Genomic DNA, 16872 nt, shown 5'->3' with positions numbered 1-16872 from the left:
ATATATATATAAAAATATATAATATCAATAGAAATAATATCTATAAAAATGATATCAATAGAAATAATATCAATATAAATCCCAGGATGCCATCCCTGCTCCCTTTTTGGAGCAGGACAGAAACACAGCAACCAAAGTGCCACCACCCTCTGTTTCCATATCCCACTGCCACTGCTCAAATCCCCCTGAGCTTCAGCCAATCTCTGCTGGGCAGAAATCAATAAAATCAAACGTGAGCAGCCACCAGGGCTGCTGAGCACCTGTGTTTCTGCTGCTCCCTGTCAGATTTAGCATTCAGCCTTGCTTCAGGCAGGGCATTCCCCAAGGGAGGGGTTGTTTGTTCTGCTGCTCTTGTGGTGCTGAGCTTTACACACGCAGGAATTTGTCAGCATTACTTTTATTGACACCACTTAGGCCTTTATTACATTTTCTGAGATTCATTATGTGCAGTAATTAATATACCAGGCTACCATTCACATCAGCATCTGTTTAACACTGGGGGAGGAAGTGAAGTAAAAATACAAAGGGAAAGCACCAAACAAAAAACAAACCCCACCTCTAGGAAAGAAAAAAAGCACAAAGCAGACACTAAGGTACCTCCAAGACAGATGAGAACACTTGAACTGGCACAAAAAAAAGCCATTTTAAAATACTCTATCACAAAGTTTGGCTCCCATAAAATGCCTGCAGGGTTTTTGCACTTTTAGCCGTGCAGTTACTGAGCCCCAAATTAGATAATTATCTGAACTTCTATTAACATCTGCATATTTTGCTGCTTTTGAGGTAACTTGAGAAATTGTTCAATCTCTTCCTCTGGCTCCTCTGACTGCAGTTCCTCATCTTCCCTTTTGATTCTGGCCTTCTATCCCGTGCATACATTTCCAGGGATGATGAAGTGCCTTTTAATATTCCCCATGAATCCAGCATGAAAAGCTTGCTGAAATTAAGACTATTCAAGAAAGCACTGACACTTTAATTGTGAGCAGTTCTTTAAAGGTGCTTAATTACCATCTCCCACGAAACCAGAACCACTTGTCCTGTGCCTTCAAAAGAGTTCATTATGCACAAGTTCTCTCCAGAAGTCAAACACAGACATTAAAGAACCCCAGTGTTTTCCTGATGGTAGAAGAAATCATTATGTAACAGTTTGTTTGCTTTTTTTTTTTTCTTCTCTTTGGATCCTAAGCCTTTGACAATCTCCTCTCACCGAGATTAAAATTCACATTTCACCGAAACATCCTGCCTAGGTTCAATGCCAATTTGGGCTGATTTTTTAGGAGCTGGCTCAGATTTCCCTGTGATAAAACCTCTTTCCCTTCCATGCCAAAAAGACACTTATTTTCCCTAACTCTTTCATGTCCCAATTTCGCTTTGGGTTCATTGAGCTTCCATGGGGAGGTGGGAGGAACATTTCACTCACCAGCACCCAGGGACAGCAATCAAATCTGGGTGGTTGAGACCATGACCAAGCTGGCTCTGGCACACAAGGGGGTTACAGGGAGAGGGATTTCCCACCAGGAAATTCACAAGTGGGATTTTTCAGCTGTACCTACACATCAACCTGCTTAAATCCAGCATATCCTGAGCCAGGCTCACCCCATACCCACAAAATATGTGGAGTCTCATCCTTCTAAAAACTTCATTAAATGATTTATAGTAAAAAACATCCTGCAAGATTGGAAGTGTGTTAAGACAATTTTGACAAAACAGTGGCTTAGGCTGAAAATATGTAACCACACTCCTCAGTTTAAGGACATGCTAAATACCCTGGAAACCCCAACTTTTTAATGGAAATAATCTTTGCAATGAAAATCAATGAGAAGAAACTGGAACCTTGTATTTAATCTTTCTTCTTTATTTTAAATAAAAACCAAAACCAGCCTTATTTTCTGCTGTGGGTAATGCAGAGTGACACAAGTGCTGTGGATTTGAAGAGTTCCTCCTCAGTCACTCGAGCTCCTGCACTCTACAAAAGGCTACAGACAAAATTAGAGAGCCCAATAATGAGCAGCACACAAACGATGGATCCCAGCCCTGGATTATGCAGCTGATGGCACCACTGGAGGGATGCTGGCAGGAAAATCACAAGGGTGCCACCAGAGCTGCACTCTGGCCGCAGCCAGGATTAATTTGGGGATGTGGGAACAAGCACAGAGGGGAAACGAGACATGGTTGTAGCACCCTGAGCAATTACAGTGCCTGGCAGGGTAATGGAATTACAGAGCCTGGGTTTCCTTGGAACATCCATCACCTGCTCCCTGCCCGAGTGCAGGGAGATAAAATAACTCACTCACCACTGACAGCCACTTGGAGTTTATTGGCTTGCATTTCACAGGCTGATTTTTAAAATATATGTGGAATAAACTAATAGCCAGAGCTGCTGGTTTGTAGCTCCAGAAGGCTCCGAGATCACATGCATACACAGAGATAAAATGATAGCCTGATTCTTATCTCGCTCATTTAATAGCTGCTACATTTGTCTAATGCCTTAAGCTGTTTTCCCAGAGTTACACCACTTGTAAGGCTGCAATTAGTGCTGTCATTCATTGGGTTTATTCCACTGCAGGGGAGAAAAATCCCTGATTTCCTCCAACCCTCCTTCCACCATGCTGCCACAGTGCCATATTTCACCTCAGGACATCAGGATTAGGAATAGGTGCATTGTACAAATCAATCCAGGCAAGCAGGAACATTAAAGGAGGTTGGTGGGGTTTCCAGGGACAAGCACACCACAGATCCCAAGGCTTTCCTGCTCAGTTCCTTGGAGCTCAAATGCTGCCCCAGGAAATCCCCTTGATGTCACCAAGGCTCTACACTCCCAGTTCCTGGCTGTGCCAGCACCAATTCTGCTCCTGACCAAACTGCTTTTATAGGGGCTTTTCTTCATGGCAGTCTCTAATACCTCACTGCCCCTGAAAATTGCAATTTTCCAGGCTCTGCTGTGGTTTTTGGAAAGCTCAAAGAGCACAGGTCACCTGCATGTCCTGCCAGGAGTGTCCTGGGGGTGGGACAGACCACAACTGTCAGGATGGTCTCAGCCCAGCCTGTGAGCACCAGGAAAACAAAATGACCATCACAGCTAGAGTGCAAAACGATGGATGGAAGCAAAAAAGATTTTCTGACTTCTGATTGCAACTCCTGGGGAGGAAAAACTACAGAAGAAAATAAATTCAGATGGAGATGAATTTTGGGTCTCTGCTCCAGCCCCTCTGAGGTGCACAGAGACACAGAGCAGGGAGCAGGGTGTGGAATTCCACTGATCTCTAGCACAGATCAGGGTCTGTCATTAAAACCATTAACTCTGCTGTTAAACTGAGCCTCTCTTGCTTCCTTCAGGGCGTGCCTGACTTTTTATTTATGCACAGCTAAGAGTGGCATTGCTTCCTCTCAGAGAATAAAACCAGGGCAAAACCTCTCTGAGAGCTTGGTTCAACTTTTCCACTGCCTTCAGTCATCTCCCTTTGAACTCCTGGATTTTCCTGATAAGTAGCTCAGATAAAAACCAATCCTTGCCTTTTAAGAAGCTGAGAGTAAAAGTAGCCCATCACTGTATGTTGGTTTCAGATTTTGCAAAGGAAAATGGGATTTAATTCCATTATTCAGTGATAGGTTTCCCTTCCAGTTCCATCCCTCAAGTAATTCCCAATCACTTTACAAGCACAATATAAAGGCACAATGCTAAAGGGATTTGGTCTGTTCTAATTATTTTAATATCCATTTTTATACAAAACACTTTCAATTTTGTAACCTACTTTTTTCTCTTCCCTCCCCACTCCTTTTTGAACTTCCATCACAAGCTATTATTCAATTTGCTCCCTTTTAAATGTCTTCTCCTTTTGGGGAATTATTTCTCCAAAGGAAAATGGTGAAACTACTCACGGATATAAATTTTGTTCAATTCAGACACTAAATAAAGATTTACTGGCAGTTTTATATCAGGTCTCAAAATTTGATTAAAACATCATGTAAAAATCTTAATGAGAGTATTGAGCACCTGAGCCCTAAGTCCATTTTTTATATCCTCAACTAAAATAGTGAAAGAAATATTTTATTTCGTCCAGATACAGCCCAAATCTGCAGTCTCAGAAAAACTGTGCAGCTCTGTACAATTTCTGGCATTGTAGATCTCTGATTATTTTAGTCATTTAGACATTTTTCAGCTCTAATTTCACCCAGGTCAGGCACCTGTCTGTTCACTCCCTCACCAGGACCGAGATTTTTGCAGCTCCTGCCATTGACCCAAAAAATGACATTTTATCTTCACTAGCTGAGTCCCAAAACATCCATTCCATGTGCTCATTAATTCCCAGTTTACCACCTTCCCACTCAGCTGCCAAAGGCAGACACAAGGAAAGCTGGCCCCAAATTTTAGCCAAAAAATTCCTTCATTTTTGGCAAACCAGATGCTGAAGAAACCTTCTCGTCCTCCCAGGCTGGTTTTGCACCTCAGGATTAAAGTCCTTCCATTTAATCCAGCCTAAGTTAGGAGACAGGCAGAAAGCACATCTTGTTTTCATGGGAGCCTCCAAAATGCCTGGACTTCAAACTTTTGGGGAACAATCACTCAATCACTCACTGCAATGCAGTTTATCTGTACCCGGATAAAGTTGATCAGCTCTGGAACTGAACATAAAGATGATCTTATGTGAAAAATTGCAATATTTATGGCATGTTTGGGGTGCCTGGAAGACTCTGCATGTGTCTTTAATAAAGCCTTTGTATAATATATACATATATATATATTAATATAATAAAATATAGATAATATATATTTGTATAATGCATATATATATAATATATATTATATATATATATTATATATATATAAATAATATTTTATCATGCTTTAAAGGAAAAGCATCACTCCAAGCATTTCCAGCCCTCTGAGTTGTACCTTGGAACTGGAGGGAAAAACCTCTGTAAGCTCATGGAGCCTCCCAGGTGACTTTGCCCTCAGTGCAAAGCACAGGGATGGGCTATCAACCAACCTTCCAGTCCAAAAACATTCAAGAAAATGCTATTTAATCAATGAGCATTAAAAGTGCAGCGACAGATTGTGCAGAGCTTTGGGAATTGAGCAGTGCTTGATTGTGGATTTCCATTTAGCAACTGCCAAAGCAGGCATGGAAAAGTGGAATTTCACTCTCTTCCTCCATCTGCACGAGAGGTGCTCGTAACCAGGGCTGGCTGAAAAGCTGAGGCTGGGAAACAGCAGCTCCAAACACACAACAGATCCAGGGAACACCTGGATTCTCCTGGCTGCCAACCTGAATTGAACACAAATTTATCAAACCCTCCCACCAGTCCACCAGCACCGCTGCAGAGAATAATTGGCATTGCTTAACACAAAAAAACCCCAATCACATCACTGGTTAGCACTAATTCCATGGGGGAATTACACAAAGATGGATACATCTGACATCCATTTTATTAATCAGACTATTTTTAGTAGATAAACCAGTCAAGAAAACAGCAGGGGTTTAATAAAGTGTACATTAGCAGAACAATTACGGAGTAGTTGCAGCAGGCTGTTCCCTCTGATAGGAAATGTTGTTCAGCTGGAACACAACCTCACAATGCAGTATTTAAGCAAATAATACATTTCATGGTGAGTTAGGCTGTAGGTTATATTCTGCAAAAGGGTTTTTGAAAAACTCCAGGAATGTCTGATACATTTCCATTTCCCATCCAGCCTTTCAATATCACATTTGCCAGTCAAGGATCTGGAAATCATAAAGGGCTTTATCATCTTCCTCCTGTACAGGGAATTATTAATGTACATAATTGGCAGGCAGAGGTAGTGTTTAGATTTTATGACTTAGCCACGTGTAGCTGGAGTCAGGATCAGAGCCTGGATGGCCAAAGCTCCCCTCATCTTGTGAGAACAGCTCCTGCTCTACACACTCAGGCTGAAATGTCCAAATGATGCTTTCCAAGAGAATAAAAATCAAAAAATACATCAGGTATTTCCTCAGCAGCAAAGCAGAGCATCACACAGCCCAGCCAGAGAGTCCATTTCAATATTAGGCCTCTTTTTAGCTACTGCAGGACTGACAGAACCTGTGGAAATACTGAGCATGTGACAGCCAGCCTGGATAAATTTTATTTAAGACACTCGTGGAAACAAGATTCTTTCAAATTCCAGCAGCCAACAGGGCCCTGGCTGGAAGTTTTAATAACTCTGGTGTTATTCCAGCAGCCCCTAAAGGTAATGGATATTCTTTCACAGCCACCAGCTAGCTCCTGGACAAAGACACACGAGTGTGGACAGAGCTGAGCAAACTTTGCTGCAGGGAGGAAATATTTGCCAGCAGCATCACAAACAAGCCCAGCAGAAGCTCAGGGAGCTCCATGGTCCTGTTGCAGTAGCAGGGGGAGGTTGTGGCTGATATCTCACCAGGATTTGCTGACAGGATTTGCTGCCTCACCTGCCACTTCAGCTGGGTGCAAAACTCCTCAGCCCCATCCCTCTGCCTCCCGACCCTCTCCAAGGAAAGAGCATCTATCCCCAAAAACCCTGCAAGGAGGACAGGCAGCACCTTGCTGTTCCCACTGGCTGATTTCCAGCAGTTACAAATCCCTCCTGATCCTTCAGCTCCACTAAATTCCCTTCAGACCACCCTTCCTGTGCCCTGCTGTTCCCTGCTCTGTTTCCCCACCAGGCACTGAATGCTCAGTGGAAAACTGATCCAGTTGCTCTCAAAAGTGACATCTCCCCGATGGTTTCACCACTGCTGCTTTTCCCTGCTCCTTATTCATATTCTTTCACAATAAATCTTGGAGAAAAAACTGTATTCATTGTCCACACCCAGCTCATCCTGATGGATACGAGACATTTTATCTCCTCAGCACTGAGCATGGGGTGCATCAGCAGAGGGAAAATTGACTGCTGCTATTTTTATTACTATTATTAACAGGGATTTATTCCCATTTTTGTTATAGAATCATGTGCACCAAACAATGATTCACATGGAGCCAGTGGTTTAGTCAGATTTATGCAAAAATTCCATTTCCACACATTTCTGTGTAATGCACCTGGGGTTTTTTGTTTTTTTTTTTTTAATACCTCTGTTCACATGGAGGGGTCGAGGTAAGAACGGCTGTGAAAGGATGTGCTGGTGCTTCAGAGTACCAAAAATGAGACACAAGACACCCCTCTATTCCCCCTCAATTTACAGAATTACACTCAGTTGGCAGCTGTGGATCCCTGTGAATCCAGAAGATCTGCAGAGGTGATCAAATCACCCCAGAAGAGCAGCCTTGATAGAAGCAGCTTCTTTTAAAATGTCAGAATGAAGTACAAGAGGGGCAGGGGAGCAGTGACAGGGTGATGGATGAGGAAAAAGCCCTCCACAGTGATCCCATTGATAACAGGAATCTCAGAGTGCAGAAAATGATGTTCATTTAAAGCAGAGCACAACCTTGTGGGGAGCCTGTGACAGCTCTGCCTCCAGGGACAGCTCCACAACCTGGGCCTGTCAGCAAGAAATACAGACCAGGGCACAGCTTGGGGCTGTGGGAGGGCTCCTCACACCTGGAGAGGAGAACAAATCCCACAGGGCTTACCTGGAGAGAAAGGGAGCTGTGAATTGGTATTAAAATGCAATAACTGTGTTCACGCTACCCAAACATGTATCAATCTTAAATACAGGCTGCATAAAGAGAAGGCAAACTGCAAGATGATTGGATTTAATTAAGATTCCAGGCATAGTCCCACACTTTTTATTCATGCTGAAGACACTTTGCTGAAGACCTTCCCTGCTGCCAGGATTTCCAGGGCTGCGGGTTCTGTTCAAGGCAAAACCCAAGTTTTGCATGCAGGCTGCTGCCAAGGAGCAGGGAGAATATTTGTTAATCAAATGCAATCACTACTAGCAGAGTAATTTGAAAACATGGGGGAAATACAAGATACTTAAACTGGATTTGCAGCTTATCTGCTCTGGCAAAATAGAATTGACTTAGTTTTAGAGCAAGGGCTCAGATGGAAGAAGTGGCTTTTCCAAGCTCATACAGGGATTCTGTCACAGACAAAAAACAGAACTCAAAACTTCCTTGCAGAGCCACTTCTTCTACCTGGATCAGGGTGCTCTTCCCAATTTCCACTCAGTTTTGACAGGTCAGTTTTGCTGAGCTCTGCTCCCAGGCAGGCAACGGGAAAAATATTTCGTATTTGAAAGAATCTTTTTGTAAATATTTGTTATATTATTATACATTATTATATTATATATAATACTTATAATGTATAATATACAATATTTAATATATAATGTATAATATATTATATATATTTACTATATTACATATTGTATATACTATATATACTATATATTATATATATTATATATATTATATATATTATATATACTATATATAGTATATTGTATATACTATAATATATAATATAACATATCATCTATAATATAGATTTTATTTTATTGTGTTCTATATTATGTATAATATGCATTTTATAATATTTTATATCTTATAATATTTAATGTATATATATATTATACATTATATATTACACATTATATATTATACATTATATATTATACATTATATATTATAACAATAGTATATATTATATTTCATTTATTATATTTGAATTTATTTGTTCATTTGAATTTTATTTAAATCTTATTTGTAAGAATGAGAAACATAATAATAATAATAATGTGGAATCTTTAGCAGCTCATCAATTTGAGAGCCAATGTTGGTGCCTTTGAGTGTCCTTTGGCAGCCCAGGGGAGCCTGTGGGCAGAGGTGCCCCTGGCTGGGAGTGCAGCCTCTCCTCCTGCTCAGCTCTCACCAGAAGAGCTTTCCATCATTCCGTGAAGGGATGGATCAGTTTGGATCCAGCCCCCTGGAGCAGCAGGCAAGGAGTGAGGAAGGGAAATCAATACTATTGAAAGGCAATTAAGAGCATAATTAGAGCCACAACTGCCTGGAGAGAGGGGCCAGCAGCACTTTTATTCATGAAAAGCAAGATCAGAGCATTCCAAATTCTTCAAAGCCACTGCTCGTCCCAAAGCTTCCCCCAGCCCTTGGAGGGGACTCAAGGTGCAGTTCTTACCAAGTATCTCCACAGGGGTTTTTTAAAGATTTCTGATCTGTAGCTCACTCTAGTGATGAGCTGTGGAAAAATGAACTAATTGGCCTGAAATAAAAACCAAGACACAAAGAGTGTGCTCTGATCAGTTGTGGCCAGGTTTCATGGCTGTGAAGATGTGTGAGAGCAGCCAAGAGAAAAAGTGGGAGGGAGCAGAGGATATGGGAAAGGGGAAAATGAAAATTTTGGTCACATGGCTTGTAAAGAGAAATTCTGAGGGAAGCAGCACCGAGAGAGGCACAGGAACCAAAGGGATTGGGAATCAAGAGCGTAGGAGAGCTGGAAAAATCAAAAAGCTGAGTAATAAACAGTAATTTTGTGATATTCCGAGCCTTTAAGGGTGATAACGTTGATTTTATTGCCACTGCTCACCCTGGGTATCCAGGAATCCAACATTGCCATGAATGAAACTGAATCCTAAGAAGAGACTGTGATTATTAAAAGCATAAATTTATTTGTAGAAATTAAAACCTTTGGACTGAAAAGCCAACAACACAAATCTAAATTAATCAACTGCTTCTTCTCCTTCTGCAAATTCTGGCCCAGAAGGAAAAATATGGCTTCATTGTACATGCTTGGTTCTTGGAAGAATCTGCTCTTCAACATATTTAAATCATCAGTCTTAAACCCACTAATGATTGAGATCAACATAAAATCACCAATTATTAAAATCAGCATAATATTTAAATTGTTTCTACCTTGTTGAATATTTTCCTTTAAATTAGGGACATGTCACAAAACATCTTATTTGCTTTTCCTTCCCAGGAAAGAGAGATTGCATTTGAGCCACAGCGATTGAGAAGACAAAAAAGATTCTTTTTTAATAACAATAGTAAGAAGGACAATAAACATGTGAGCAATATGTGAGTAGTCTGAAAGCTATAATTTAGCAGAAAAAAAAACCTTGGCATTTAAGAGGGGAAAGAAAGCCCAGGTGCAGTGGGAATGTGCCTCACACTGCTTGGTTTACATGGATTACAACTTCTATAAAAAAACTAAAACTCTGGAGGATTTTTTGATGTAACAAAAGCTTTGATGACATTTAAAAAACCAGGCTATTTACCTCAAAATATTTGTATTATATCACATTTAGTTATTACGTACATTTGTGTTTGAAAATATCCTCTGAGTCCTCCGGGGAAATAAATGGAGTTTCTCCAAGACGAAGCTGGTTTTAATAAATGAAATCCTGCTGTGCAAGGAGCAGGACCACAAATATCTATAATTAGCCCATTCACTGAAATAATTAAACACTTGAATTTTCAGCTCTCAGAGTTTAAAGTGCCTCCCTATTTTATTACAGATACACCTCAGAGATGGAGCTGCTGGGAAAACAGCTCTGCCTTGTGACAAAAGTAAATGTTGTAAGAGAGTTTATTTCTCTCCAAAGTGGTAAAATAATACAATTTTTCTTTTTTTTTTTTTAATAAGGGCTTGATGGGCTGAGAGAAATGCTGCTCTAAAATAAATACATTTCTAGGATGTACATGTACAGATAAATATATCCTCGGTTTGAAGTTGTTACCTGCCTATCCTGGGTGCAAATAAAGCCATCACTTAGGCACTCAGGAAAAATTGGAAATGTTGGAAAATTCCACGTAAATCCCACTCTCTGGGAACACAGGATGGAGTCTGAAATGCAGTTTGAAATACTTTGCTCTGAGATTAATGAATGAGGTGGCCTTTCCACAAGCTCAGGGAGATGCAATTACCATTTAGAAGTTGTTTTACTTCTCTTCTTCCATCAGCTACAGCCGTAATGAGGAGACATTAAAAACACACTAAAATCAGGCTGGAGCAGTTGTTCTGCCCAAGTTTGGCTGTTTCAGAAGCACCTTTTGTGCTCCTCTTGGTGTAAAACAAGTCTCTCCCATCCCTTGCCTTGTCCAGTGAGGCTCTGAATGAGGATCAGAGTCTCTGGAGAAGGAAAAAAGGATTTTTTCACTCTTTTGATACCAGCCCAGAGAGGAGATGAGGGATAGCAAAGAACACGTGAGGAGTATCACTGATGTTATTAACACTGAAATACAGGCAGAGAGCTCATTACCCCCAAAATTCAGGAATAATCGTGGGAATTACCTCAGTACCTTCAGGTTGCCCAACATGGCATTCCCATGAATTTCCTCTTCCTGCCAATGAATGGGATTTTATTAACACTGAAATGATGCTCATCTGAGGAGGAGGGATATTTAGGGATGTTCTAACACAGGAGACACTTTTGGTTATATTTGGTGGGATCTGCCTGACTGCAGGTCTGAGTCTGGTCCTTAAAACCACAGGAGTTGCTAAGGAAACCTGAGCTCCCAGAGTTCTGCTAGAAACTTCTTCCAAACCTCCAGCCACAGCTCTTTCCTAACATCCACTAGCACATTTGGATAGAAAATCCTGCGCTTAGAAGACAGAGCAGAGCCCCAAATCCATTTTATTTAATGTATTTTTTTAACTTCTTGCTGCTTGTTGGCACTGCACCATTAACAGGCTGTCCCCAGGGTGCCTCACAGGTAATTCCTACAGGTCCCACCTTCTGGTTGGGCTGGAAATGTCCTGCAGTGATCACTGCGTGTGAGAAATGGGGAATATGGACTGCAGCAGGCACTGAAATCCAGTTTCACTCTCAGATTGATGCTACCAAAATTCCGCCTCAAAAGCGTGGGAATTAAAATGCACCTACCAGCTGTAAACCCAGACACTCATAAAAATTACTCTAAAACATCAGGAAAAGTTAGTAGATTGTGTTTTCCTTACTCAAACTGAGTTTCCTTTATCAAATTCAGTTCTATTCCTGCTGTGGAAATCAAAGAAATCTTCATCTTCCTTGTAAGGGGTGCAGAACCCAATCTCTTCCCCAACTGGCATTGAAGGAGTGACCTCCATTCCTATTCACCAAATGAAATAAAGCATTTTTCACTTTCAGAATTTTTCACTTTAAGAATTTAAACAGGTCCTTAAAAAAAAAAAAAACAAACCCACAAAAGCTGTTTGGAGGCAGTTTGAAAAATGTTGAGCGCAGTAAAGGAAAAATACAGTAAAAAGGAACTCCAAAAAACTTCATCTTGGGTTTTTTTTGTTATTTTTTAAAAAAAACCCTTAAATTTAAAAACATTAAATAATTAAATAGAATTTGATATTAAAGAGGTTTTTTTTTAAAAAAAAAAGAAACGGGGAAAAAACCCTTAAAATTTAAAAAATTAAATAATTAAATGGTATTGGATATTAAATGGAGGTCCCTAACCAATAAGCAGATCTAATTAGATTAAAACAGGGCATGACTGCTTTTTTTATTAAATAGACCCCGTTTGGGTTTCAGAGCCATTTTTTAATCATTCCCTAGCTGAGAGCTGGCACTGCAGCATTTTAGGCTGGTTCCAGGACTAACTCTGGCAGATTTAGAGCGCAGATATCAATGAGGCCTTAGTCATGGAATTGTTAATGCATTGCTACAGTAGCCCCAGAAACACACAATGATTTTTATTGGAACACACATATTTCTTCCAGACAGTTCATGACATTTTATCAGATTTGTTTCTGTATGGAAAATTTTCATATTATAACCAAGCCATTTTACCGTTGCTGTGGTAACTACAGAACCAGCTTAAAAAGGTAACCACAGCATAAATGCAATTGCTGTGTAAAACCCAGAGCCAAGCTTCCTTTACTAGTTAAACAAAGAAATATAAAGGAATTAAAATTCAACAGCAAAAACCATCGGGCACCAAAATTAAAACTCAGCCTTTCAATTCACTGTCCAGCATCAGCTGCCTTTCTTCTACTTGATTTTTACTGGCATGTTCTTACCATGCTATTTTCATTTCTGAAGTCATCACCTGTTTCTTCGTGCTCAGAGCCCTCATCTCCTGTCAGCCTCAGAATTTCACAGCCACAAACCGAATGGTCAGTGATGCACATGAGATGGATGCTTTGGGTACTGCTGTGGTTGAAGGAAACTCTTTCCATTGCAGTGAGATTTTCTGTTGCTCAGCTTCATTAAAAAATGGGGTTTTCTTAATTGAGAGATGAATTTTCGTTTGCAGGGTCAATAGTAAAAACAATTTCTAGGTCTCCTTTGAAGCTCAGTTAGGGAGCTTTGAGATATAGGGGACTTGCAAAGCCTGAATTGTGTAAATTTGAGTGCAGGGTTGTGTCATGCTGTGAAAATGTGGCTAATTCCATTTAAAAAGTTTCTTCTGTCATTTCTAATTCTGTTGCAGAGGCACACATCTCTATTTTCCACAGCCAGGGAGGCTCTAGTCCAGCTTCTCAATAAGCTGAGCTGCTTCCCTGCAGGAATTTATTCCTTCCCCTCAGAAGGATGCTTTTCAGTTTCAAACAAAAACGGGTTTGTCTACTGGATGGATTTGATCGTTAGATAAATGTGTTTTATCACTGGAATGGATTGGGCTGTTTGCATTTTGTCACCACCATCTCAACCTGTCCTGCCAATAACACACATTCCATCAACGCTCTGGGCCACCACGCTCACAGGGTGTGTTTTGTCAACAGCCTAAATCCATCCTGTCAACAAAATCCATTCAGAAGGAAAATAACTCAATCTCTCCTGTCAACATCAAGAGGAAAATCTTGGTGTTTGGAGCATGAAAAGAAAACCAAACCCCACAGTGAAAGTATTTGCAGGACTAAATAAGAAAATCACAATATATCCATTAGCTTGACATCAGTAAATGATAACAGTGAGAAAATTAAATAACATGTTAATATTTCCTGGTGGGATTGGGATGTGATCCTGGAAATTTCTAGGCTGACACCTGAAGTTTCCACCACACAGAACCTAACTGAACACCTGGTTCCCAGAGATGCTGGATACTGAGATTTGTATTTCTTAAGAAAACTCAAAGGCTCAGCAGGCAAATTACCAAACTTCCTAGAAGATGAAGACAGAGGAAGCCGATTTCTCTTGCTGACAGAAACATCACAGCAGTAGAAACATAAACAAAATCTATCGGGCCTTCTGGAACTTGAGAACTAAAAGGATTGATCAAGAGTTCCACTCAGTCACGGTTATTCCCTCTCTGCCTTGGCAGCTTCCTGCAGATCCTTTGTAGAAGAACACCTTTCCTTCCCTCTTTTCCCTCTCCATAATAGAAATTCATCTCCAAAATGTGTTAAAACAGCCTCAAACAAGATTGCAGAGAGTAAAGCCTGATCCCTCATTGTCTTTTATTCACCCCAAAGGCCATGTCTCCTGGTCTGTCCACAGATGAGGCTGTTAACAGAAGTTTTCATTTCAAGACCTAAAACAAGAAAGATTGGCTGTTATCATGTAATAAAAGCCAGGCACGGTTTGAAAAGAGACTCAGTATCTTTGTATGCCCACCCTGAGATGCTGCAAGGTTTTCCTGAAGTATCAGTCACATGCTGCTTTGTAAAAGATGGATTTTTTCCCCATAATCTCAGGGTGGGCATACAAAACCAAGCACATTTAAGAAAGTTAAATTCCCATTTTTTTTCTCTGAAATGTAGTGTAAACCCAGGACACAAAGGAAGGTGAGAGAGGAGAAGGAAGAGAAGCAATAACCAGAAGCAGATAAAAATCAAACAAACCATTTATTTTTCAGTATCTAAACAGAATATGCAAATCCAGAATCCTGGGGCCATTGCAGGGCAAGTTCCATTCTGTCCCAGCCTGTCCCTCTCCTGCTGCAAGAATAAATAAAGAGGTAAAGGCTGATGTGGAAATGCTTTTGACTTGTGCAGTGTCAATTAGGAATTCATCTGGAGCACCAAGATGTCACAGTGATCCCGCCCAGTTAAGGGAAGGCTTGATTGTCAATTTTTTCCAATTTCTTTATATTTCTCCACTTCAGATGAAGTTCCTGCTACTCTGAAAGTGCCTTTGCCTCTTATTATATTTCCTTCCTCCACCCAGGCGCTGCTAATTATCAGCCTTTTGCACTGCACCGGTTGGGGATGTATTGTGAAGCAAAAGGATTCATTTTAATCACAGAACAACAAAATTATCTCCAGGGGGAATTCAACAATGGGCTTTTTGCACCTACAAAACAGTCTTGAGTGTTTCATGATTTATTGATGCAGTTGCTTTGGCTTTCCAGGCTTTTTCATTTTGTTTAATATGCAAACTATCTCCCAGACTCTTGATTTCTACTCACCTTGATCATTTACAACATCATCTTAGCAGCCTCTTCCCCAGCTCTGTTTCCCAACACTTGGCTAAGGAATATAAACAGCAGCAGGGATTTATTTTTTCTGTTAATAGAGGGCCTGGACCTTGCATTGTGACCCTGGGAAATGGGATGCAATACCCTCATCCATAACCAGACTAAGTTATTCAGGACAGGGATCATCTATTAATTACCTGTGCAGAAATTCCTACCTCTGCAGAAATGTTGTCTTCATCTGATCAAAATAAATGGTTTTTCTGCCTGCCAAATTCTCCTCTGGGTCACACAGGCACTAATGCCTTGGCAGTTTTGCAGAGTGATTTCTACTGTCTCTCGTTAAATTCTTCTCTATGTAGATTCTCTCCTCCTCTGTAACTTGTTAAATGGGATTTTGTTCTTATCAAACAGCTCCAGGAATCCCAGAGCCGGCCTGGCCAGGAATCCAGAGCTTTCCTGGGGGCAGTCATACTGACAACACAAAATGAAAGAAAAAATTCCAAAATCAAGGGTACTTCAAGGGACAGTGGTGAGTGGTCACTGTTAAAATGCAGCATCAGAGACAAAGGGGAAACCCAGAAAGACAAAGTTTTGCATATGTCTATTTATATACCTTCATCAAATATATATAATCTACATTCAGCATCATTCCTAAAACCAAATAATTGCAGGGGCACGGCGGAGAGAACAGTTCTTGTTGCGGCACAAAACCCCTCATGCTTTGAGGGGCAGTGAGGGCAGGGACAGCTGAGCATTGGATATTTTATTAATCAAACAAAATCCTAATTGAAACCTTGATGAGCTGGGTAATTTCCCCAGCCCACCTGATGCTTGTCCTCTGCCCAAACCAAGCGATTGTCTCCTTCCCTGGTCCCCCACACTGATGGATCTCACCCCACCCAATTCTAATCCACACAAATTTCATTTCCACAGGCTGCATTTATAGTAGGATTTGTGGCACAGGGAGTTTGAAACTCTGCTGAACTCTTCATCCCTTCTATCGAGAGCAAGGAAACAAACCCATCATCCTCACCCAGCTTCTAACTCATATTTTCTTCCCTGGTTGAGGACAGCCCACATGCACCCTCTGGTTCTGCCGGGGATAGCTCAGAGAAACACCGACAACCACACCACGTCTGGGGAATTACCTTGGCTGCATCAGCACCAAAGGCAGAACCTTTGAGCCTCGTGCTCGACAGGCACGATTGTCAGCTGCACTCCAGGAGTGGGTGAAGGAGGAGCAGGAGGCTCTCAGTGCGAGGTTCCAGCAGAGAGAGGCTCACTGCTGAAAGGAGTCAGGGACCAAACAGCCCTCAGGGCTGCTGTGCTCAGGATTTTATACACAGAGCTTCAGGGGCGGGTACAAATGTTTGACCAATCAGGGATAAACAGGGGAGGAGCACAAGGCACTGCAAGAACCAATGAGGATAAGGGGGCAGAGAGAACAGGTCACATGGGCCAATGGAGTGTTGAGATTCAGGAGATTGACAGAGGGGGAGGTGCAGTGAGGGGCTGGCCCAGTACAGGAGTGACAGGGAAGGTTCTGGAACAAAGGGCGGGGTTTACAATGATGGGCATGTCATAGGAGGGGATAGCATTCAGGAATAAACCAACTTTGGAGGAAGGGGG

The 16872-nt window shown here is 41.2% G+C and overlaps 1 long non-coding RNA gene across 1 annotated transcript; it reads right to left on the bottom strand.

Moving 5' to 3' along the window:
* Positions 1-12556: 12556 nt before the first annotated feature.
* LOC111938792 (uncharacterized) lies at positions 12557-16607 on the bottom strand. Its single transcript, XR_002869086.2, has 4 exons — positions 16392-16607; positions 15459-15714; positions 14669-14764; positions 12557-14358 (listed from the first exon to the last, which is right to left on the bottom strand). It is a non-coding gene; the product is annotated as an uncharacterized LOC111938792 (long non-coding RNA).
* Between the last annotated feature and the right edge of the window lie 265 nt (positions 16608-16872).

The sequence above is a fragment of the Cyanistes caeruleus genome, chromosome 29 (genome assembly GCF_971803275.1).
Source record: "Cyanistes caeruleus chromosome 29, bCyaCae1.hap1.1, whole genome shotgun sequence".
NCBI lineage: Eukaryota > Metazoa > Chordata > Aves > Passeriformes > Paridae > Cyanistes > Cyanistes caeruleus.
The sequence above is the reverse complement of the archived record's forward strand: the minus strand, read 5'-3'. Positions and strand labels throughout refer to the sequence as shown.